We start from the raw sequence: 24950 nt of genomic DNA, 5'->3' as shown, positions 1-24950 counted from the left end.
TCACACAGAGGGTGATGGGCGTCTGGAACGTTGCTAGTAGAAGTGGTAGAGGCAGGCACGGTAGATTAATTTAAGATGCGTCTGGACAGATGCATGAGCAGGTAGGGAGGAGAGAGATACAAATGCCTAGGAATTGACCGACAGGTTTAGACAGTATATTTGGATCGGCTCAGGCTTGGAGAGCCAAAGGGCCTGTTCCTGGGCTGTAAATTTTCTTTGTTCTTTGTTCTTAGTTCTGGTAAATCTTCTCTAAACCCGATCCAGTGCAATCACATCCCTCCAATCAAGTGAATTCCAGAACCAACGTCTTATACTGTTCCTGCTCTTAAACTGTGCCACAGCTAAAAACGGCAAAAATCCCCATGTCTGACTTTTTAACCACTTTCTCTACCTGACCTGCTTCCACAAAGAACCTGTGGACATGCACACCAATGTCCCTCTGATTCCTGGTGCTTCCCAGTGTCCTCATTTCATCATGTATTCTCTTGCCTTGTTTGGCGTTGGGAATGCGATAGGTGGAAGGAGTTTAGGTGAGGGTGATGTTCTGGATGGGGGCCGGAGAGGTTGGGAAGAAGATTGCAGGTCAAGAAGGCAGTGCTGAGTCCGAGGGTTGGAACTGAGATAAGGTGGGGGGAGGGGAAATGACGTAGCTAGAGAAATCTGCACTCATCCCTTGTGATTGGAGGGTTCCTAGGCAGAAGATGAGTCGCTCTTCCTCCAGGCGTCATGTTGCCATGGTCTGGCTATGGAGGAGGCCAAGGACCTGCATGTCCTTGGCGGAGTGGAAGGGGGAGTTAAAGTGTTCAACCACGGGGTGGTTGGGTTGGTTGGTCCGGGTGTCCCAGAGGTGTTCTCTAAACCGTTCCACAAGTAGGCGCCTGTCTCCCCAATGTAGAGGAGGCCACAGCGGGTGCAGCGGATGCAGTAAATGATGTGTGTGGAGGTGCAGGTGAATTTGTGACGGATATGGAAGGATCCCTTGGGGCCTTGGAGGGAAGTAAGGGAGGTGGTGTGGGCGCAAGTTTTGCATTTCGTGCGGTTGCAGGGGAAGGTGCCGGGAGTGGAGGTTGGGTTGGTGGGGGATGTGGACCTGACGAGGAAATCACGGAGGGAGTGGTTTTTCCGGACCGCTGATAGGGGAGGGAGGGAAATATATCCTTGGTGGTGGGGTCTGTTTGGAGATGGCGGAAATGACGAAGAATGATACGATGTATCTGGAGGTTGATGGGGTGGTAGGTGAGGACCAGTGGGGTTCAGTCCTGGTGGCGATTGGAGGGGCGAGGTACAAGGGTGGAGGAGCGGGAAGTGGAGGAGATGCAGTGGAGAGCATCGTCAACCACGTCTGAGGGGAAATTGCGGTCTTTGAAGAAGGAGGCCATTTGGGTTGTTCGGTATTGGAATTGGTCCTCCTGGGAGCAGATGTGGCGGAGGCGAAGGAAGTGGGAATATGGGATGGTGTTTTTAAAGGGTGCAGGGTGGGAGGAGGTGTAGTCTAGGTAGCTGTGGGAGTCGGTCGGTTTATATTAAATGTCCGTGTTGAGTCGGTCGCCCGAGATAGAAGTGGAGAGGTCCATGAAGGGAAGGGAGGAGACTGAGACGTCCAGGTAAATTTGAGGTCGGGGTGGAAGTGTTAGAAAAGTGGATGAACTGTTCAACCCCCTCGTGGGAGTACGAGGTAGGGCCGATACAGTCATCGATGTAGCGGAGGAAAAGGTGGAGGGTGGTGCCAGCGTAGCTGTGGAAGATGGACTGTTCCACATATCCGACGAAGAGGCAGGCATAGCTGGGGCCCATGCGGGTGCCCATGGCTACTCCTTTGGTTTGGAGGAAGTGGGAGTATTGGAAAGAGAAGTTGTTCAGAGTGAGGACCAGTTCAGTCAGTCGAAGGAGGGTGTCAGTGGAAGGGTGCTGGTTGGGTTGGCAGGAAAGGAAGAAGCAGAGGGCTTGGAGGCTTGATGGGGGATGGAGGTGTATAGGGACTGGATGTCCATGGTGAAGATAAGGCGTTGGGGGCCGGGGAAGTGAAAATCATGGAGGAGGTGGAGAGCATGGGTAGTGTCCTGAACGTAGGTGGGGAATTCTTGGACTAAGGGGGACAGGACCGTGTCGAGGTATGCAGAGATGGGTTGGGTGGGGCAGGAGCAGGCTGAGACAATGGGTCGGCCGGGGCAGTCAGGTTTGTGGATTTTGGGCAGGAGGTAGAAACGGGCGGTGCAGGGTTGTGGGACTATGAGGTTGGAGGCGGTGGATGGGAGATCCCCTGAGGTGATGAGGTTATGGATGGTCTGGGAGCTGATGGTTTGGTGGTGGGAGGTGGGGTCATGGTCAAGGGGGCAGTAGGAGGAGGTGTCCGCGAGCTGGCGTTTAGCCTCAGCAATGTAAAGATTGGTGCGCCAAACTACTACCGCGCCTCCCTTGTCTGCCGGTTTGATAGTGAGGTTGGGGTTGGAGCAGAGGGAGTGGAGGGCTGCACGTTGTGAGGGTGAGAGGTTGGAGTAGGTAAAGAGGGGTGGACAGGTTGAGGCGGTTAATGCCGCGGCGGCAGTTGGCTATGAAGAGATCGAGGGCGGGTAAGAGGCCAGCACGGGATGTCCAGGTGGATGGGGTGTGTTGGAGGCGGGAGAAGGGGTCGTCAGAGGGTGGGCGAGAATGTTGGTTGAAGAAGTAGGCGCGGAGGCGAAGGCAGTGGAAGAATTGTTTGATGTCTCGCCGCGTGTTGAACTCGTTAATCTGGGAACGTAGGCGGATGAAGGTGAGGCCTCTGCTGAGGACTGATCTTTCATCCTCAGAGAGGGGGAGGTCTGGAGGGATGGTGAAAATACGGCAGGGCTGGGAGATAGGACCTGGTGTGGGGCTGGAGCTGGGAGTGAGGTTGGGGTTAGGCATGGGGGCGGAGTTAGCCGTGTGGATGGAGTTGGGCATGGCCTGTAATTCTTAGGGTGCATATAGTGGGCAATGATGCAGTACAATATTAAATTATTCAGAGAGACTGAACAGTTAGGGTCAAAGGGCGTGGGGCGGAGAATGATGTGGGGGCGGGGTTAGGTGTGGGGGCGGAGATCGGCGTGTGGTCGTTGTGCAGGTGAGTGACATCACGGGGGCGGAAGTAGATGTGGCGACGGCAACTCCGGGGGCGGAAGTGGCTGCTGCGAAGGCAGAAACGGTGTTGTTCCCGGTGACTGTGGACTCCGCGAAGGCCGCGAATCTGACAGCGATGGTCTTCCTGGCGATCGTGGAGGCGGATGTCTGGGCAGCGATCGTGGAGGCTGCATGGTTGGTGGGGGCAGAAGTGACGTCATGGTTCATGACGGCGGTTGCTGCAGCTGCCGCATGGGTAATGATGCCGATGGAAGATACTGGAACGGATGAGGAATCTAGAGTGTGGGCGTAAGTAAACAAAAGTTTTTGGTACTTACTGATGTGGCCTCCTCTACACCATATCCATCACAAATTCACCTGCACTTCCATACACATCATTTACTGCATCCGCTGCACCCGATGGGGCCTCCTCTACATTGGGGAGACAGGCCGCCTACTTGCGGAACGTTTCAGAGAACACCTCTGGGACACCCGCACCAACCAACCCAACCGCCCCGTGGTTGAACACTTTAACTCCCCCTTTCACTCCGCCAAGGACATGCAGGTCCTTGGCTTCCTCCATAGCCAGACCATGGGCAACACGACGCCTGGAGGAAGAGCACCTCATCTTCCGCCTAGGAACCCTCCAACCACAAGGGATGAACAACTCCCCTCCCCCAAGTCCCTCCTCCCTACCTTTTATCTTAGCCTGCTTGGCACACCTTCCTCATTCCTGAAGAAGGGCTTATGCCCGAAACGTCGATTCTCCTGCTCCTTGGATGCTGCCGGATCTCCTGCGCTTTTCCAGCAACACATTTTTCTGCCTTGACTATCAGTCTTCTGTAAGCCTTACTGGAGTCCAAGTAGATTATGTCAAATGTCATCTGCAAATCTAGTCATGTTTTCAAAAATTTCAATCAAAATGGTAAGACATGATCTCGTCTTAACAAAGCCACACTGACTGTTTTTCATTAGTCCCTGCCTCTCCAAGTGCAGATTAGTTCTATCCCTCAGAATAGCTTCCAGTAATTTCCCCACCACTGAAATAGACTAACTGGCCTGTAGTTTCCTTGTTTATCTCCTGTTCCCTTCATGAATGACTGCACAACAGTGGCTGCCCTCCAGTTCTCTCGCAGTTTTCTGGCCATGGGAAATTATACTACCAAATTATTGCTCGTATACCTGCTGTTTCCTCCCTTGTCTGACTCAACAGCCTGGCTTACATTTTAGAGACAAAAAAAACTGTAGATGCTGGAATCCAAGGTAGACAAACAGGAGGTTGGAAGAACACAGCAAGACAGGCCAGCATAAGGAAGTAGAAAAGCCAACATTTCCGGTGTAACCCATCTTCAGGACCAGGTGGTGGGGGGGTGGGGTGGTGTAAAGGGAGCTACAGATAAAGCGAAGGTAGGAGAGGGTTTTAGGTGAGGAAAAGGGTGGGGTGGTCATCCAGCTCTGAAAATGTAACTAATTTAAGCCTGCCAGATCATTCAGAACTTCCTCTCTGTCTGTGTTAATTTCTTTAAGTATATCACAGTCCTTCTCCTTGATTTCTATACCCACATCATCTGTCACACTAGTGAACACCAACACAAAGCCAACACCACACATTTAGAAACCTGCCTACATCCTCCTACTCCATGGACAAATGGCCACGTGGTTCTTAATGGGCTGTACTTTTTCCCAAGGTTTCCTTTTACCTTTAATGGTTTTAGAGTGAGTGGAATGGGGAGTTGCTATTTACGGTATAATGAAGTTGAATATCATGGATGCAATTAATGTAAACCAAGGTAGGTGCATGAGCATTAAAATAAAAATAGGATTTACTGCAGATTAGGTAAGGTGGTGTGAAAGGAGTAGAAGTACTGGCATACAGACCAGTTCAGCTGTGTGACCTGTATCTGTGCTGCGTGTTCAAGGTAATATGATAATCTGAATGGTATTTTTGTGAAGTTTTCCCATTTTGTGCAAACTTTAAGTTTCATTCATATTGGTCAATACATTGAGGAGAGAAGTTGGAAAGTAATGTTGCACCTGTACAGGGCATTTAGTTTTATCTACAGTGTGGCAACAGGCCAGTCGGCCCAACAAGTGCAATCCACCCATTCCCATACATTTACCCCTTTACCTAACACTACAGGCAATTTAGCACGACCAATTCGCCTAACCCACACATCTTTGGACTGTGGGAGGAAACCGGAGCACCCGGAGGAAACCCACGCAGACACGGGGAGAATGTGCAAACTCCACACAGTCAGTTGCCTGAGTCGGGAATTGAACCCAGGTCTCTAGCGCTGTGATGCAGCAGTGCTAACCACTGTGCCACCGTGCCGCCCAAACTTGTGTCCCTGGCGCTGTGAGGCAGCAGTGCTAACCACTCAGTCACTTTGCCGACCCCAAGGGCCTACTTTGTTTGGCTCCTTTTAGAATATTGCATTCAGTCTTGGTCTCCCTGCTAAAAGAAAGATGGTATTAAACTTGAAAGGGTGCAGAAAGAATTTACAAGGATGTTACCAGGTTTGGAGGATTTGAGTTATAGCAAGAGGCTGAAAAGGCTGGGGCTGTTTTCCCTGGAGTGAGAGAGGCTGAGAGGTGACCTTATAGAGGTTTGTAAGATCATCAGGGGCATGTTTAGGGTAAATAGACAAGATCTTTTCTCCGGTTAGAGGACTCCAAACTAGAGGGTATAGATTTAAGGTGAGAAGCAAAAAAGGGGCAACTTTTCCACACAGACGGTGGTGCATGTATGGAAAGAACTGGCAAAGGAAGTGGTGGAAGCTGTACAATTACAACATTTAAAAGGCATCTGGATGGGTATATGATTAAGAAGGTTTTAGAGGGACATGGGCCAAATACTGGCAAATGGGATTAGATTAATTTAGGATATCTGGTCAGCATGGGTGAGTTGGACTGAGGGGTCTTTTTTGGTGCTGTGCATCTCTATGACTCTTTGACCCTATTACTGAGTGGAAGAAAAATTATGGAAATGGGACCAAGGCTGAATTTTCATCCTGATGTGAATGTGAAAGTGAAGGTTTGGCATGCAAGTAATTTACTGTTGTGAGTAAGTTTGCAAACTTGCTGACATCATTCTAACCATGGCTAATTTCCCAAAGACAGGATCGGAAGCCATTAAAAATAAATTTAAACGGCAATTACGACCAATGAACAGAGATGGACTGAAAATTTCCAGTCAGATTGTGAGGCTCCTGCAGTCTCAGGAGTGGGCACCGATACTCATCAACGGCTTCAATGCTACTTCCCACTATTTGGCTACTGTTATGTCTGTTGGTGCTCTGTAGAATAATATTACATCCCCAATTATGGCTGTTTTTTAAATTCAAGAGTTTTAAAAATTCTTGTTCTGCCCTTTCTCTCTCCCTTACCTGCAATGACAGGCTGAATCTCTTGCCAGGAGAAAGTGAGGACTGCAGATGCTAGAGATCAGAGTCGAGAGTGTGGTGATGGAAAAGCATAGCAGGTCAGGCAGCATCCAAGGAGTAGGAGAATCGACATTTTGGGCAACATCTTTGGATGACAGGCTTGTGCTTGAAACGATTCTCCTGCTCCTCGGATGCTGCCTGACCTGCTGTGCTTTCCCAGCACCACACTCTCGGCTCTGAATCTCCTGCCGTGTTGGAAGATTTCCATTGGCTCCCAACATTGACAGCATATCTTTATTTTTAATGGGTCAGGTCAGGGCAAGTCACAACTGAATGACTGTTCCCAATGCAGTGTAGGATTAAGGCCAACATTTGACCTTTATCATGGATCAAATATAAATCCCAATCCAGAAGACAAAATCCTTTCCTGAATCTTCCATTACCTTGGGTAGCATTTTGAAAGGCTTTTTACATTTCAATGATTCTTGACCCAATAGTTATGAAAATAATCATTAAATCTCTCTCTCAGCCTGAATAATTTGATTCGGGCTTTTTCAAAGTAATATCAAACGCATTCCATGTCAACATAATCCCACAAAGATTCTCACCTGATAACATGTTTTTAACTCTTCTCACTAGAAGTAAGGTATTTATTGCCTGGTTTAAAACAAATGTTTTATGTAAGTGAATTTGCCACATTAATCCGATTTCCTGTTCATGATACTGGTGTTCCATGGTTATCAACCCATGGAATACATTTTTCAGAAAATCATGCTTTAGATTTCTGATTTTCTGGAGTTTTGGCTTTTGTTTTGGTCTGCTGTTGGGCAGATGTTTATTTTTTTCTCTCTGGTATTGGTTATTTACAGTATTGTTTCAAAGCCAGATCAATTGAACTATTTCAGTGGTTGTAAAACTGACAGAGCATCAAAATGAAGTAATGAAGTTCAGAGTTAATGGCCAGGAGTGAAGCGATTATCCTTGTCTCTAAAAATATAAGGAACTTAAGGGAAGAAAAGGAGGACAAATAAACACTTTGACCCATAAGTGGAAAATTGGGAAATACCTCCACCTTATCTATTTGATATATTGGAAACTTATATCTTGTGAAGTGAATTGGGATATCATACTGGTAATAGTTGCTTGTAGTTGCTTTTTTCAAACGTTGCCTCATTATAAATGTGTATGCGCACATTTATGTTGGACATGGTCCATGTAAGCATGTCATGCTTTAGTTACCCCCTCCCACCAGTGGTGGTGCTATAGCACTTCAGTTTTGAATCCTTCAGTCCCACAGCCTGTATTAGACAGAAATGTTCAAGGACCAACCCATTCCATTCCTGTTTCCAAAATTACCATAAATTTTGTTATTTATCTATAACTAACAATAGACAGAAAATAATTATTATAGGAAATCAGGTCAAATGTATGACTACAAAACAGGGACTAAATTACATCTGCATATCCTGGACCAAATATCCTTTATTTCTTACTCATCTTTACCTGAATATTCTCTGCGTATTGACAGTCTTGCAAGTATTATATGGTTCCTGTGAGCATTACCATTGGGCCCTGTCAAACTGTAGCTGTTACAAGTCAAACTTTGGTGTTTCAATTGACTAACTGGGATCAATGCCAGAGGAGATCACTTCTGCACTGGATGCAGAACTAAGTACAGGTACTAAGCAATAATAATAGAAATTAGAGGCATTGCACTTACATCTGAAGAGCCTGATTAAAACAACTAAAGAAGCAAAGATTGCTTACAATAACAGTACTTCATACACCAATAGGAGACATACAAAATTACAAATGATTTGCCTTAATATAATCCTTTAAAAAGTTTTATTTTTTAAGTTGCTTCTCTTGCCCAGGCTGTTATGCAATCATGGATTTGGGAAACAGTTGTAAACCTACAACTGGAATTAATAATATAAACATTATTCATTGTTCTTTGACCTTAAAGATCATCACATATCTTCAGTTACTGGTGTATACATTCGACGGATCAACAAATAAATCTAAGAGGTTTCATGGTCTGAGCCTTCTGGAGTCACTCCAAGTAAAAATTGAAACACTGGAACAGATTTTCACATAATTACTCATTCTCAAAATGTATCCTCTACCTCTCTTTAACAGATACAGAGGCATGCACACACACACACACTTCAATCTAATGAAGTGGGCCCTGTACCTTGAATAATCAGTCATCTGTCAATATCATCATCACCTGCTTTGCTTTCTCAGTATAAACGTAACTGTAGATGATATTGCCACAGATTCCCCTGATCTTTGCATGCTGTGCTGCAAAGTTTATGATGGAGTGAATATATTGTGGACTTCATCCAAAGCAAAGTTTGCAGTGTAAACAATTTTGTGTCAATCGAAAAGAAATGACATTGTATTTTATACCAATGGGATATGGGGTTCTAATGTACTGTAAATACTGATCTGGCATGACTCTAGAGTCAGGCTTTCATCTGCTGCTTGAGTACAATTTGCATCTTGAGTGTTATAAATATAAAGTCAAGCAGTTACGATCAACTCCTGTTGAAAGGCAAAATTTTAACTTTAACGCTGGCTGTAGACATGGCTGTAGACACTGTTAAAGTGCCATGAAAATGACACGTAAATATAACTGTCACTATTGCTAGCTAACTCAGGAACCATGTTAGACACAGCCAAATGCTTACATTTCAGTCAGTATCTCCTATTCTTATGCAGGTAGGAATGTTCTCATTTATATTTTAAATGAGTAACAAAATATTAAAGATTTAGTTCAATAGAGCTGCACCGAATACAGAGAAATAAGCAATAAACTGTGTCAGCCTCAATTGATAATTCCCACTTGGTTTTGATGAAAATAAGAAGCATGAAATGATTTGTGTTGTTTATTCTATTTTAAAGCCAATCCCTTTCAAAAACCATAATAATTGAGGGTTGAAACAGTTCTAGGTTTTCATTTCTGATCATATCTACATCAGGCATATCCTGGTACAAGAATCACAAATGTTAGTATTTAGGTACAGCAAGCATTCAGAAAGGCAAATGCAATGCTGTCGTCTGGTGTAGATGAAGTGGAATATAAAAGCAGGGTGAGGCCACATCAAGAATGCTGTGTATAGTATTAGTCTCCTTATTTTAAAAAAAGGAAATAATTATATAAGCAACAGTTCAGGTTCACTTGACTGATTCCTGAGATGAGAAAGTTATTTTGTGAAAGAAATTTGGACAGGTTGAGTCTATATCTGCTGGAGTTTAGAAGAATGAGAGGTGATCTTTATGAAAAATGTAAGATCCTGAGAGACAAGGCAGGTTAGATACTGTTTCCCTTTGTGGAAGAGACGAGAACTAGGGGGTACAGTTTAAAAATAAGGTCTCTCCCATTTAAGACACGAGTTCTTTTTTCAGAAGATTGTGAGTCCATGGAATTCTCTTCCTGCGGGGTGATTATTTTTAAAAAGCAGAGGTAAATAGTTTCTTAACTAACAATGGAGTCAAAGGGTATTGTGGGTAGGGAGCAAAGTGAGTTAAGACCACAATCAAACCTGCCACAATCTTGTCAAATGGAATAACAGGCTCAAGGGACCAAATGACCTATTCCTGTTCCTAATTCTTATGTTTGTAGGAAGGCACATAGGACATTAGAACAATATTAGTGTGCATTTTATTCGAACACTGAATAATATGAGATGATCATCATAGTGCTTTACTTGACTGCTAGGTCAAGTACATTGAACATTCTAATCCACAGGCCGTGATTCGATTCGTGAGGTGAGACACGTAGAGTCATTGCAATGATGGAAAATGTTTAAGTAAATCTATTTGCTTTTATTTACTCTCTCTGTTCTGTTCCCTAACGTTATTTCTAACAACCATGGTGAACTAATGTTTTACTGTTCTCAAAGCGTGTTCATCCATTGTTTAACTCCTTGCTTGCTGAGCACCACTCAATCTTAATATTAAAATGTTTGCAAATTTCTTTATGATATCAATCCTCTGACACTCCTGAAAGATCTTGAGATGTGGGTGCCTTTCCAATTCTGGTGTCTTGCCAATTTTACCACCACTGGTAACCATATTTTCAAATGTCTTGACCCTAAACTCTGGAATTCACTTTTCAAACTTCATTGCCTCTACTTCTTTTGCCTCATTAAATCTGTTGCCTCATTAAATCTGTTGCTTGGAATCTGTCATTTTTCAGTCAAGCTTTCAAGATATCTGTCCAAATATTTCTTTCTGTGACCTAATGTTAAATTTTGCTTAATTACATCCTTGGGTGGTTCACAGTTTCAGTGTTGCATAAATGCTAATTTTTGTTCTTGTTTTTTTTGTAAGTATTACTGCCTGTGCCCATTTTGCAGATGCTCTTAATATTACCTCTTGGACCATCAAATAAGAGGTGTGTCAGAAGAGCATTTCTGCCTACCTTGACTCTTCCATTCACTTGCCGGTCATTTCCTGTAACTTAAAAGGCTGCCAGACTCTGTTCAGATAGTATAAGTGTTTTTTTCTTATTAGTCTATTTTTCTAATCAACCTGTTCAGGGATGTTCTTGCACACCTCCAGAGTAGACATGATTTGAACCAGGTCCTCCCAGTGCAGGTGTAGTGACATGATCACTGCGCCACAATACTATGGAAGATGGGGATTCAAACTTCCGCCCTTTCAGCTTTAAGCAGAGTGTTGTAGTGTCAGAATTCTCAAGCCCTTTGACACTAAGCGCTGTTAGACACCCTTAAAAATAATCACTAAGTAACTCCCCAACTCCTATCAACAATCAAACTTGTACTGAATGCATTTAAATATAGACCATAAAATGATTACATCCACTGCAGTAATCATAATGGAAACTGTACTGCAATGTATTATACATCAACAAATTTAATCTACCAGTTGAGTGAACATTTTTTTTGTATGATGTTAATTTTCTTTTACTGGGCCGTTTTTTAGGAGGGGCCCACGGATCAAGTAGGACTGTGTTATTACTGTACAAATTATTGTATTAACTATCCCATTACAGTTTAACATGAATTTCCACGAATAGTAGCTCTTCGATTAAAAATAGAGGAAAGGCTTATGTATAACATTGGCTGAATCGGACAACAAAAGATTGCGCTAATTTAAATCGTAAGAGTCTTTGTTTCGGGCCGATTATCTTGCTTACCTGCACCCATGTGTCCTATTTGTCTTTATTATCAGATCATGTTTCAAAACACAGTGTAGGTAAAATCTAAACAAGCCAGCTGTCTTCTCCTCTAAGCAGCTAAATTCAATTTGGGCCGGGAAATGCAGGATTTCTTCGGATCAATAGGCTGCACTCAGCAGCTGACATCCTATACCTGAAACACATCCAACCTGGCTGGGGAGCCATCAACAGAACCTAAGGGACTTTCCCTTGCTTTATCTCAAGGTAAATCTCCTAGGATTACAGGTACTTTGAGGTAATTATGCATGCTCTATTACCCACCATTTGCTGCACTACACTTTTAGCAACAAGCTTACCTTCCTATTTCAATGAGCTAATTGTAGTGGCACATTCTTCCAATGTAAAATGATAGCCCTATAAGCACAGCCAGCTTTATCTCTCTCTACACAAAATGCAGGAATTGTGATAAGGTAATTGCCTGTGGCAATGATACAAGTTGTTCGCTATTTACTCCCCTTTCCTTGTCAGACATCACATTCCATGGATTCAATTATGTGATTTGGTTTTTCAAACTGTAAACAAATTGTGACTCTTGTCCCTCCCTGCCCTCCTCATTGCAGACAGGCTGACTGAGGCACACCTCTGCTCGCTTTGAAGTCATGCACCTTGTCAGCACATGGAGGCAGGGCTGAGGCATCTGTTCCCAGTCACACAAGACAGCCGTCTGCGCTGTTTGGTACATGAACAGAAGTATGCTTGGGTGCAAAGGGTCAGGGCTGTATTACTCTCTGAACATATGCTTTCAGAGATAACCATTCGACCTGGGCATCCATTCAAGAAGACCTGAAGTGAGATTTCACCTCAGAGTGGAAATTTTGCACTGAGATACTCAGTGTAACAAAAGGCTATTTCCTTTTGGAGAATGCTGTTAATCAAAAAAAGACTGTAATGTATTCTACACTTTTCCTCCACCAAACAAGTACTTTAATGCACCAAAGCATTTCTATTATTAATGAATTATCTAAACTTAAACAGATTCTCCCCTGTTATACATAAAACCAAAGTCATTTACTGGATTTAATTTCTACATGGAGGCACTAACTGCTTATGTACATTCATTCATTTCCTTTTTCTCAGGTTCTTACTTGAGTAAAATAGTTTGTTTCACAAAAAGTCAAAGACAGTACTGAAATAATATTGAAACAAACTGACTCCTTGCATTTCCTTGAACAGTGACTGCACCAGTCTTTCACAAATGAAAATACAACACAATGCATTTGTACATGGAATGTCTGTCACTGGCAGAGCCCCCCTGGACCAGAGTTCTGAGATGGTTTCAACACTCCAGGTCTCAGACTGTGGAAATCTTAATTCTTCAGGTGTCAAAGTCCACATGTGCCTTGATATATCGAAGCACTGCACAGGATTGTGTCTGTTGCTGAGATTTACACAGGAACAATCACAAGTGTCAGACAAGAACTACATTTAAAATGCATTGGTACTGGTATCCTGCTGCTATGAAAGCCACAGCCAGAGGGTTGAGTCTTCACATCAGTGTGTTGCTTGTGTGAGGAGTTTGCATTGTTTTGTCAGCCTAGAGTGGGATCCATAATAAACCATGTACTGAGTTTGTGCAGATTATCTTGATAGTATGAACACCTTATCATTACTACATTGACTAATCTGTTCTACTTCTGGATTAGATTCAAAAGGCTTGTTTCAAAACAAAACATGACTGTTGAGTCATGAATGGTGATAAGTGGGTCACATTAAACAAAATCAATTCACATATTGGGGATTGTGTTCTGAGCGGGTGGATCTGAGGTAAAATAGTCGAGATGGTTTACTATTTCAAACTAAGTCTCTGCAGCTCTGTCATCTGGATCACTCCATTGAAATAAACACATTTGTCCAGGTACTTCACACATTTGAAAGTCTTCGCACAACTGTTCTGTCGAAATGTTCTCTATCTCATACACTGCAGGCAAGGATGCCCTGAGGCATGGTACATTGGTGAGACCTAACAGAGGCTACGGCAACAAATGAATGGACATCATACAACAATCAACAGACAGGAGTGTTCCCTCCCAGTCGGAGAACACTTCAGCAGTCCGGGGCATTCAGCCTCAGACGTTTGGGTGACCATCCTCCAAGGCAGACTTCAGGACAGGCAACAATGCAAAGCGGCCGAGCAGATTAACCAAGTTTGCTACCTATAGGGATGGCCTCAACTGGGACCTTGGGTTCATGTCACATTACAGGTGACCCCACTGCACTATACACTTCTCTCTCATACACACATACACACTCCTACAGACCCAGACACTCACGCAGACCTTCTTTCATTCACAAGCTCTCTCTCATACACTTACACTTCCAACCCCCACATTCACACCCACATACGCACCCTCTCACAGACTTATACCCCTTTACACTCACACACATCCATATACACATACTCTCAGAACTTGCAGAATTGCATTTTATTTTGCTCAAAAACTGCATGAATCCCTGTAAGATTCTGTAAATCCCTTTTTTTAAGAAATAGAATTAGTCTGAACATCAGGACACAGACAGATAAACTTTAACCTCACACCTTCGATGCATTATCTGAGCTGACATGGCACCTATTGTGAAAGTTTACTTGAGAATGTAACTTTTAAAAAAGTTCTGGGATTTACATATGAAAGAACTGAAACCAACATGGTACATATGAAAGAACTGAAACCAACATGGTCATTCTAAAAGACGAGAGACTTAACAAACAATCCAAGTCTCTTTCAATATATAATTTCAGTTGTATCACACTGTAAACGTTTGCTATAAATTCTGTGTCTTACGACTCTATACTCCACAACCACCTGATGAAGGAGCAGTACTCTGAAAGCTAGTGCTTCCAAATAAACCTGTTGGACTATAACTTGCTGTTGTATTATTTTTAACTTTGTTCTGTTGAAAGTTGTTATGTCGCCAACATGCCTTGAATAACCACAATATGAAAATTAGTCAGCATGCTTTATTTAAATTGATTTTGATTGGGAGATAAACTTGACAACACCCAAAACAAAGCAGCCTGGTTGATTAGCACCAAATCCACAAATATTTACTTCCTTTACCACTGCTGCTCAGTAGCAGCAGTGAATACCATCTACAGGATGGATGCAGAAATTCACCACCAGTTCTCCAATGACATCATCTAAACCCACAACCGGCACCACATAAAAGAACAAGGACAGCTGTCCCATCTAAACCACCTGCCATCCTGACTCGGAAATCTATTTCCACTCCCTCAGTGTCGCTGGATTAAAATTCTGGAACTTCCCCTCTATCAGCATTGTGGGTCAGCCAAGTAGACTGCAGTGGTTCAAGAAAGCAGCTCACTATCACCTTCTCAATGGCCATTTGGGATGAGCAATAAATACTGGCCCAGCCAGTGACACCTACATCTCATAAATGAATTAAAATTAATTTATTATCTCAGCCAAAAAAAGGCTCAATTTCAACATAGGAGACCCTTAGTTCACTTCTTAACTATTAGGTTACATTCTGTTCTCCTAGTGTGGGAGATGTGATGCTCAATCTTCTGGCTTTTCAGCAAATGTGCTGCCCACTGTGCATTATTATCTCTACTTCAATCAATTTTATCAGGATCATTTTGAAGTGGATGATAAGATATAGTAACCAAAACTCATTGAGTAACCAATGGACTGGAACAATGGAGATCAAAATAATAGAAACAATGTTTTGAAGTTGCCTTTCAGGTGCATGGAGTCATTTTATTCAGCTAAAGGCACCATTTAATTTAGGTTATTGTTGTTAAAAAGGTATTTGATGTAGGTTTTGTGAAGCCCCAATTTTGTTTTGATTTCTCACTATGTTATTTAAACTTGTTCAGGAATTCCAAGAACAGGTTCTAAACAGTACTGCAGATCAACAGTCTTCAAAGCTGTTAAGAGTTTAAGGAGAGGAAGAATTTATTATACAAAACTGCTGTTCAAGACAACAACATTGAAAAGGACTGTGGGAGTAAAAGATTAACAGTTGAGAAAGTTTACACACTGTTAAAGTAACAGAGAAATTATCTATCTAAATGGAGTCAAGTTAGGTAGAGGGAAAGTACAATGAGATCTAGGTGTTCTTGTACGTCAGTCAATGAAAGCAAGCATGCAGGTACAGCAGCCAATCAAGAAAAATAATGGCATGCTGGCCTTCATAACAAGAAGAATTGAGTATAGGAGCAAAGAGGTCCTACTGCAGCAGGGCCCTGGTGAGACCGCACCTGGAGTATTGTGGGCAGTTTTGGTCTCCAAATTTGAGGAAGGATATTCTGGCTATTGAGAGAGTGCAGCGTAAGTTCACGAGGTCAATTCCCAGAATGGCGGGGCTATCATATGTTGAAAGATTGGAGCGACTGGGCTTGTATACACTTGAGTTTAGAAGGATTAGAGGGGATCTGATTGAGACACAAAAGATTATTAAAGGATTGGACACACTGGAGACAGGAAGCATGTTTCCACTGATGGCTGAGTCCCGAACCAGAGGATACAGTTTAAAAATAAGTGGTAGGCCACTTAGAACAGAGTTGAGGAGAAACTTCTTCACCCAGAGAGTGGTGGGTGTATGGAATGCTCTGCCCCAGAAGGCTGTAGAGGCCAAGTCTCTGGATACTTTCAAGAAAGAGATGGATAGAGCATCTTAAAGATAGTGGAATCAAGCGTAATGGGGATAAAACAGGAACAGGATACTGATTGTGGATGATCAGCCATGATCATAATGAATGGTAGTGCTGGCTCAAAGGGCCGAATGGCCTACTCCTGCACCTATCATCCATTGTCTAATGAAATTACCAGCACAGTTTGTGGTAGCTATTGATCCACTGATGCCTCAGATTTCAAATTCTTATCATCATATTCCTATCCTTCCATAGCTTTGTCCTTCATCCTTTCTGTTAACTTCTCACATTGAACAGCCCCTGAGAGCTGTGCACTCCTCCAGCTTTCGCTTATTGTGTATATCCTACCATTAGCTGTCCTTGTTGAAAGTTCTGTCAGTTTGTTGCTAACACTCATGCCTCTTGTGATCAAGTCGGATACCTCATTTGGAACAGAGTACATTTGCTAAGGTCACATTAACCTAAGCTAATGCATCAGTCCATTACTGATAAAAGTGTTACACTGATTTGACCTCACTTTGTAGGTGGATGTACAAGATCCCAAGATAGCTTTTGAAGAAGCACAAGCTATTTTCCCCAGTGCCCGGAACATTATTCATTCCTCAATCCATGCAACTAAAACAAATTAGGTTGTCATTTGTGGGATCCTGTTGTGCACAAAATGGCTGCTCTAATTAATTGTGTAACATCAATGACTGTAGTTTAGAAGTATTCTATATGAAGTGCTTTGTGATATTTATCAGGGATGAAATGAAGCACAATATTAATGTATTTTTTTACTTTCTAACTGCTAAGAACAATTAATGAATTTTAACAACGTGCCACCATTTGCTAATCGTTTAACAACTGAGAATTTTTTTTGTGGGAGCAGCAATGTGTCTTCATTAACTTTATAATTTTATTGTGAACAATTCATTTAATTAAGAGCTACATTGTCATGTTGATAATGAGATGAAAGTGGTTTCCTAAGAATTGTAATTAAGTAAACAATCATGAACAACCTTTTTAAAAAAGGAATATGTGTTTCAGAGGTATGGCAACTTGCGACTTAATATGAGGATGGGTGGGATTGGAGGGGGTTGCTAAATTTGATTGTCCCTGAAGACAAGGATTTGGATTACTCTGACATATTAAGTGAAACCCACTTGTTACAAAGTAGAAAATTTGCCAAATTCTTACTGCCTGCTCAACTCAGTGATGTCAGACTCCAACCAATGCTAACAGACTGCTTATTGGCTGGCTGCTTCAGTTTGTCTTGTGAGAACAGCTGGCAACTTTTAAAGTTAAAGTCTATACTGCTTAGAGGAAGATTGTGGCAGGATCTGGTGTTGGCAGTGGTGCAGGATGCAACTCTGACCAGGGAGACATTGAAGAATGACACAACATGGGAGTGCACAGTTTGCCAAAATTACACTGGAAGCCTTGGCAGCGGTGGTGGAAAGGATCAGAAACGTCCTGTGACTGCATGTTGCCAGACTGCCTTTCAGACTCAGATACAGTGGGAACAATTAGACATGGAGGTCAGTGCTGGGAGACAAGCTCTGATGACCTTGATCCAGTGTTACAAATGTTTAATATCTTCATGTGAGTGGTCAGGTTTAGTGAATGTGTCTTCTTCTGGTTGAAGAAGTTTCTCCTCAACTCTGTTCTAAATGGCCTACCCCTTATTTTTAAATTGTGTGCTCTGGTTCTGGACACACCCATCAATGGAAACATGCTTCCTGCCTCCAAAGTGTCCAATCCTTTAATAATCTTATATGTCTCAAATCCTATATAATGCCAGACTTCAGACATACTAGCTTCAGACATTGCTCAATTCTCCATATTGAGCTGAAATGATCAAGGATAATGAGATCCTCATACCTAACTGCCTTCACCCATACCCCCATCCTCTCATCCAAGAATTTCTTCTGATTAAAATGTATTATCTCGAGTAAGCATACACTGCTTACATATCCCCACCTTCATACGGACTGTGCTTGGGATTGTGCTTCCCTTCTTTTCAGATATCTGAAGAGAACTGATTAGCCAGGCATTGGAGGCACAGCAAAAGACAAGAATGGGTGCATCTGCACTGTCACTCAGCCACCAGTTCAGATACTCAGAAGTTGTCCACTGATGCTCCTTGTCACCCAATAGCCATACCCATTGCTTTGCTGTGGTGGCTGTACTGCGGCTGCCACTATGGCTGAACAATGACGACATCATCAGAGCTGCTAAGTTACCACACACTGATAGAGACAACTCGATGCTGATGTCATACACCAGTTCCAGTTAGTTCAAGGAGTGGAATCCTTTCTGGTACCAGTGTCAGACAATTAACATATGGTGACAACAAGACATTTTATTTAAAGCTCGTGTTCCTGTCCCCTGGCAAAACCTACAACCCTAGTGAAGCTATAGATGTATTCTGGCTACTTTCCTTTGGTAAGAGAGAATGAAAGCTAATTCTCTGGCATTGATTATGTAGCCCCAGTGGCTATCCTTGTGTACCATGCGATGGCCAGCTGTTAGATGTTACAAATATCTCCAGAAGGAGCTAATCAGACAAAGGTCAGGCACTATTATTACTTTCACAGCTTCAGCGCTGTTTTTGTCTTTTTGCGAGGATGTGGATGCAGTTGGTCATGCTGTCGTTCCTAAATTGCAGGCAATTTTTCCCACTAAGGTCCAGGTAGGAGGATTGCTCCCTGAACAAACTGAGTGGATACAGTTTCATGATGAGGATGGTCTCCCCCAACCCCCCCTCCTCATCATCCTCCGTCATCAAAAAACCTGTCCTGCTCTGCATGACATGTGATTAAGCTATAGCAAGAAGGAAACATCTACAATATCAGAACCCTGATGTTAGCAAAACTCTGCAAGCACAAGAAGCCATACTACTCCTTGAAGAAATTAACCATCTACTAATGGATAAGTAGCTCATGATTCATTTACACAGGGATGTAGGGTTGACCTCCAAAATGGTTACACACTGACTGAAGTTGTGATATTTATGCATATTTTTAGTGTTGTTCATTGCGGCTGCTAAAACATTCTCCAAAATGGAATCTGGTGTGTTTCAGGCAAAAAAGTGTTTGCGTGCTCATGGAAAACATTTTGGCAATGTACAAACACTCAAAACATCTCATCTAAACTGACAGAACAATCTCTGATACTCTCCTAATTTCTGATAATCTTGTCTGTTATAATAGTTTAGACAAGTCTCATTCAAATTAGTTTTAACAATAGATACTTTCTTTTACATCATACAGTACATGATCATAACATGTTAAAATTTAGCATTCAGTTTGAGAGGGAGGAATTGTGTCAGAAATATCTGTGCTAAGCTTAAAGTTTAGCCCCACAGCGCCAGGAACCCAGGTTCGATTCCAGCCTTGGGCAACTGTCTGTGTGGAGTTTACACATTCTCCCCATGTTTGCGTGGGTTTCCTCCAGGTGCTCCGGTTTCCTCCCACAGTCCAAAGATGTGCAGGTTAGGTGGATTGGCCATGCTAAATTGCCTGTAGTGTTAGGTGCATTAGTCAGGGTGAATGTAGGGGAATGGGTCGAGGTGGGTTGCTCTTCGGAAGGTCAGTGTAGACTTGTTGGGCTGAAGGGCCTGTTCCCACACTGTAGGGAATCTCATCTAATCTAAATTCTTGGCACTTAAACATCCGGAATTGCCTCCCCAACAGCATTCTGAGTCAACCTGAAGCACATGGACTGCAACAGTTCAAGAAGACCTTCTCAAGGGCAACTAGAGTCTGACAACGCATGCTGGCCAGCTAGCAAAGGATATGTCCTTTGAGTGAATTTAAATAAAAGGTGACGACAAAGGAATGAAGAAAGAGCTGGTTGGAGTGGACTGGGAAAGGATTTTAGCTGCAAAAATTGTTGAGGATCAATGGCAGATGTTTAAGAAAACAGGCCATGGCTTATAGTAAAGACAGATTCTAGTGAAGCAGAAGGATTGTAGAAAGGGATTAAACAAACAATAGGTAAACAATGAAGTTAAGGATAGCATCAGATTGAAATAAAAAAATATACAATGTGGAAAGATTGGTAATAAGGCAGAGGTTTGGAAAGTTTTCAAATTCAACAAAAGACAACAAAAAAATGAAGAAAATGAACTTGCAAATAATATCAAGATTGACAGCAAAAGCTTCTATACATATATATGAAAGGAAATGAGAAGGCAAACTGAACAAGAGTCCCTTCTGAAATAATAATGGGAACTAGGAAATGGCAGAGGTGTTACTTAAAATCTTTGCACCGATCTTCCACTAGAAGACAGAAATAGCATCCCAAAATGACTAAATATTCAAGAAGCGAAAGGACAGGAAATGAATGTAATAAATTTTACTCGAGAAAAACTGCTGGTGAAACTAATGGGGTGAAAGACCAAGGGGTCCCCTAGTCCTGTTGGAAGCATTTGAGGACATTAAAGAAAGTAACTACAACCACCTGACGAAGGAGTGGTGCTTCGAAAGCTAGTGCTTCCAATTAAACCTGTTGGACTATAACCTGTGTTGTGTGATTTTTAACTTTGTCCACCCCAGTCCAACACTGGCATCTCCAAATCATGACTACAGAGATAGTGATCCACTAATTTTAATCTTTCAGGATTCCATTGATTCAGGAAAAGTCCCAGGTGATTGGATAATGGTCAATGTAATACCTTTATTTACAAGGATAAACAGACAAAAATCATGTTAAAATAGGCCAGTAAACTTAAAGTCTGTTATTGTAAAAATAATAGAATATTCTAAATGGTGCAATAACAGAACATTGAAATGCAGAAATATGGTCAGAGTCCACATGGCTTCCTGAAGAGGAAATCATATCTAACAAATATACTAGAATTCTTCAAAAAGGTAACAAGCAGGATAGATAAAGGGGAAGCAGTACATGTGATATATTTGGGATTTTTAGAAGACATTTTTAACGCACATTAGGCTTTTAAGATTAGAGGCCATGGTGTTGGAGACAGTATTTTGGCATGAGTGGAGTATTAGCTAACTAATAGGAGACAGAGAATTGGGATAAAAGGGGCATTTACCAGTAATTAGTGGCATGCCACAGGATTCATGCTGGAATCATATTAATTACAATATATCTGAATAACTTTAGTGAGGTAAGTGAAAGTACTATTACCAGGTTTGCAGATGCCACAAAAATAGGTGGGAAGTCAATTGATGGTACAGGGGGATATAGGGAGGTTAAGTGAGTGGGCAGATGGCACCTGGTAAATTAAATAAAATGTGGGGAAATGTAAGGTTATGCTTTTTGGCAGGAAAAAATAGAGGCCCTGAATATTATTTAAATGAAGAGATATTATAGAAAGCTACAGACAGAGGGGTTTGACAAAAAGCTACCAGCCAAGTTCAGCAGTTAACAGGAAAGGCAAATGGAATCTTGGTCTTGATTTCAAAGGGAATGGAACATGCAATAGGGAAGTTTTGCTAAAACTGCAGAAGTCACTATTCAGACCACAGCTGGAATACGATGAACAGCTTTGAGCTCTTTATCAAAGGAAAGATACACAGTCCAAAGAATGTTCACTGGACTGATACCTGACAAGGAGAGACTGTTTTATGGGTAGGCTGGGTCTGTACTTTTTGGAATATAGAAGAATGAGAGATGATCTTATTGAAACATATAAGATTCTTAGAGGGTTTGACAGGGTAGATGTGGAAAGGGTATTTTCCCGTTTGGGAGAGTTTAGGACCAGAGGTCACAATCTCAGAATAAGGGGCCACACATTTAAGACAGAGATGAGAAAGAATTTCTTCCCTTGGAAGGCTGTGAATCTGTGGAATTCTTCACTGCAGATGGCTATTGAGGCTGGGTTATTATGTTTATTCAAGGTTGAGATAGAGTTTTTAAACAGTTTGGGAATTAATGGCTATGGCAAATAGGCAGGAAAGTGGAGTTGAGGATTATCAGATCAGCCATGATCTCATTTGATGATGGAACAGATTCAATGGGTTGAATGGCCGGATTATGGTCTTATGGTCTTATATCATATTGTAAAATCTTCCAAGGCACTTGGGAAGAGCATTACTGAAGAAATTTAACCTGAGTCCCATTAGACAACAAGCGTTACAAAGGGTGTCATGGAGGAGAAGAGGGATAAAAAACGAGAGAGGTTCATTGAAACAGTTAAAAGTTTAGTGTTCTGCAACTGAAGACACAGCTGTCAATGAAGGATCAGTTAAAAGCTGGAATGGACAAGGGGATGGAATTAGAGTAGCAGAGATCTTGGAGGTTTGCAAGAGTGGAGGAAGGTATAGAGAGGAGGGACAGGTGAGACCATGGGGATCTGTCAACAATTACAATGAATTTAATATTGAAGCCTGGACATTCTGGAAGTTGGTATGATTCAGCAAAGCTTAGGCATAACATGTAAACAGATTTGATGCATGCATTGTAATGCCTTGGAGAGATTTAATTTTCTTAGCAAATATGTACTTTATTCATAAAATATATGGAGTATGTTAAATGAACAAGGTTGACATTACATCAGGTCTAAACCAAATAATATTATTCCAATACTGTACATAACTCACTATATCCACAATCACAGTTCATATTTAGCATATACAGATATTGAATATATAGTCTGGGTGTTTTTTTTCATAGTTTCCAGCCTTTTGGTGCATTATAGTTCAAGGTCCCCATTGTGGCACTCAGCCAAAGCTTCAGCAACATAGGAGTTTAGAACATGTAAGCCTGCTACACAGGTTTATGGACATTTTTACAACTCTTTGCACTGGTGAGATATAATTATGTCATATTTAGTCTCACTAATAAACTTATTCCAAGTACTGCATAGAAGCCAAGTTAATTCCCTTGGACTCTTAGTCCTCGACTATCTATGGGACAAACCCTTTTGCTAATATTAACCAACATTTCCCAAATCATCTTATCATGTTTACAGCTTGCTATCTATTTTGCTTGGCAGCTTGGGAGAATTGAGAGATGTTGTCTTGCTGAATATTAACTGATGCTCCTTTTACCTATCTGACCCTGGGCAGGATAGTATATGTCTATATTAAGGTCTTCTTTCAAAAAAAACAAGTTGATTAAACCACAACCACCTGGGCTGTTATATATAAATGGATCAAAATTCTCTTAAAGTATGATGACCTATATGATGCACTGAACCATTTACCACCTGATTTCCATATTCACTATCACCTTCTTCCCCTTGTCATTGCTTTACTATCAATAGAAAGCCACCTGCTTCCTGCAACTAGAAACCTGAAGAAAACAGGCACAAAGAACTGTTGGACCTGAAGGTACTTCTCATCCAAATGCTTTAGGATGCATTGTGTACACTGTAAACTAAATGTAATCTGCCTTTTATTCCTCTTGCTGATTCTTCTTGCAATTTAGTCCTGGGCTGACTTCCAAACATACAAACACAGAAGGTGCAATTTTCAATCCAAAGGTGAGGAATTTAGAGGGCTTCTATCCTGAATTTTCCCTGAGGAGCTAAGTGACCTGCATTAGAGTTAAAAACAAGGGGCATGTTTATACAATTAGGTTTCAATGGCTCTGGTGCAAATGTTTAAAATATGAGGTAAGGAAGCTGTATTTTATCCAAATCGGTGCAAAGTGTAATGCTCAGAAGGAGATACAAATTCAGGCCATTAATTAACCCATGAATCAATATCATAAATCAAAGCCTTCAAGCAAAATTGTGATAGTATGCAGGACCAATGTCCTGTTAAAGACTGAAGTCTACATTCTGTGTGCCTTGCACTTTGGCAAGGATTTTCATTGTCATCCATTTTGAGTCCATACTTTGCTTAACTAGACAAAACAATTTGTGAAGACAATTCCTCAGTATTAATAGTGCTGCCAGTCCAGGGAAGATATCAACATTTGAGACATTTCATTGCATCACATTAATCAATGTTTGATTATCTGATTTCAAATGGGGAAATGGTGCTGCTACACTTGTTCTTTTTGATCCTAGGCTACTCAATATTAATGGCCCAGATCTTCCGGTCAGCAGTGAAGTGATGGCGTATGTTACTGACAAGATTTAAAAGGCCCGAATTCTTTTCGCATTGAAGCAGTAAGGACTTTCTCCTGCAGCTATAGCATGAAGCCAACACCTAAGAATTTCACAAGGGCTACTGTGAGACACAGATAAATAGAGCTAGGACAAACAGAGTTGTTTCCTCTGATTTGCTGCCCATGCCACGTGCTAGTGAGGTGAGGAATAGGGAGAGAAAGGAGTTGAACACGTGGCTACAGGGATGGTGCAGGAGGGAGGATTTCGGGTTTTTGGATAATTGGAGCTCCTTCTAGGGTAAGTGGGACCTCTACAAGCAGGATGGTCTTCATCTAAACCAGAGGGGTATACCAATATCCTGGGAGGGAAATTAGCTAAAGCTATTAAGGTGGATTTAAACTAATACAGCAGGGGGATGGGAACCAAAATTGTAGGACAGGTACAGAAGAGGATGAGAGTAGGGAGTTCCAAAATCAAGTATCTGACACTGGCAACGAGAACGTGGATTGAAGTGTGTGTACTTCAACGCGAGGAGTGTCCGAGGGAGAACAGGTGAACTGGCAGCGTGGGTTGGTACCTGGGACTTCGATGTTGTGGTCATTGCAGAGACATGGAGAGAGCAGGGACAGGAATGGCTGTTGCAGGTTCCGGGATTCAGAT

The sequence above is a fragment of the Chiloscyllium plagiosum genome, chromosome 7 (genome assembly GCF_004010195.1).
Source record: "Chiloscyllium plagiosum isolate BGI_BamShark_2017 chromosome 7, ASM401019v2, whole genome shotgun sequence".
Taxonomy (NCBI): domain Eukaryota; kingdom Metazoa; phylum Chordata; class Chondrichthyes; order Orectolobiformes; family Hemiscylliidae; genus Chiloscyllium; species Chiloscyllium plagiosum.
The sequence above is the reverse complement of the archived record's forward strand: the minus strand, read 5'-3'. Positions refer to the sequence as shown.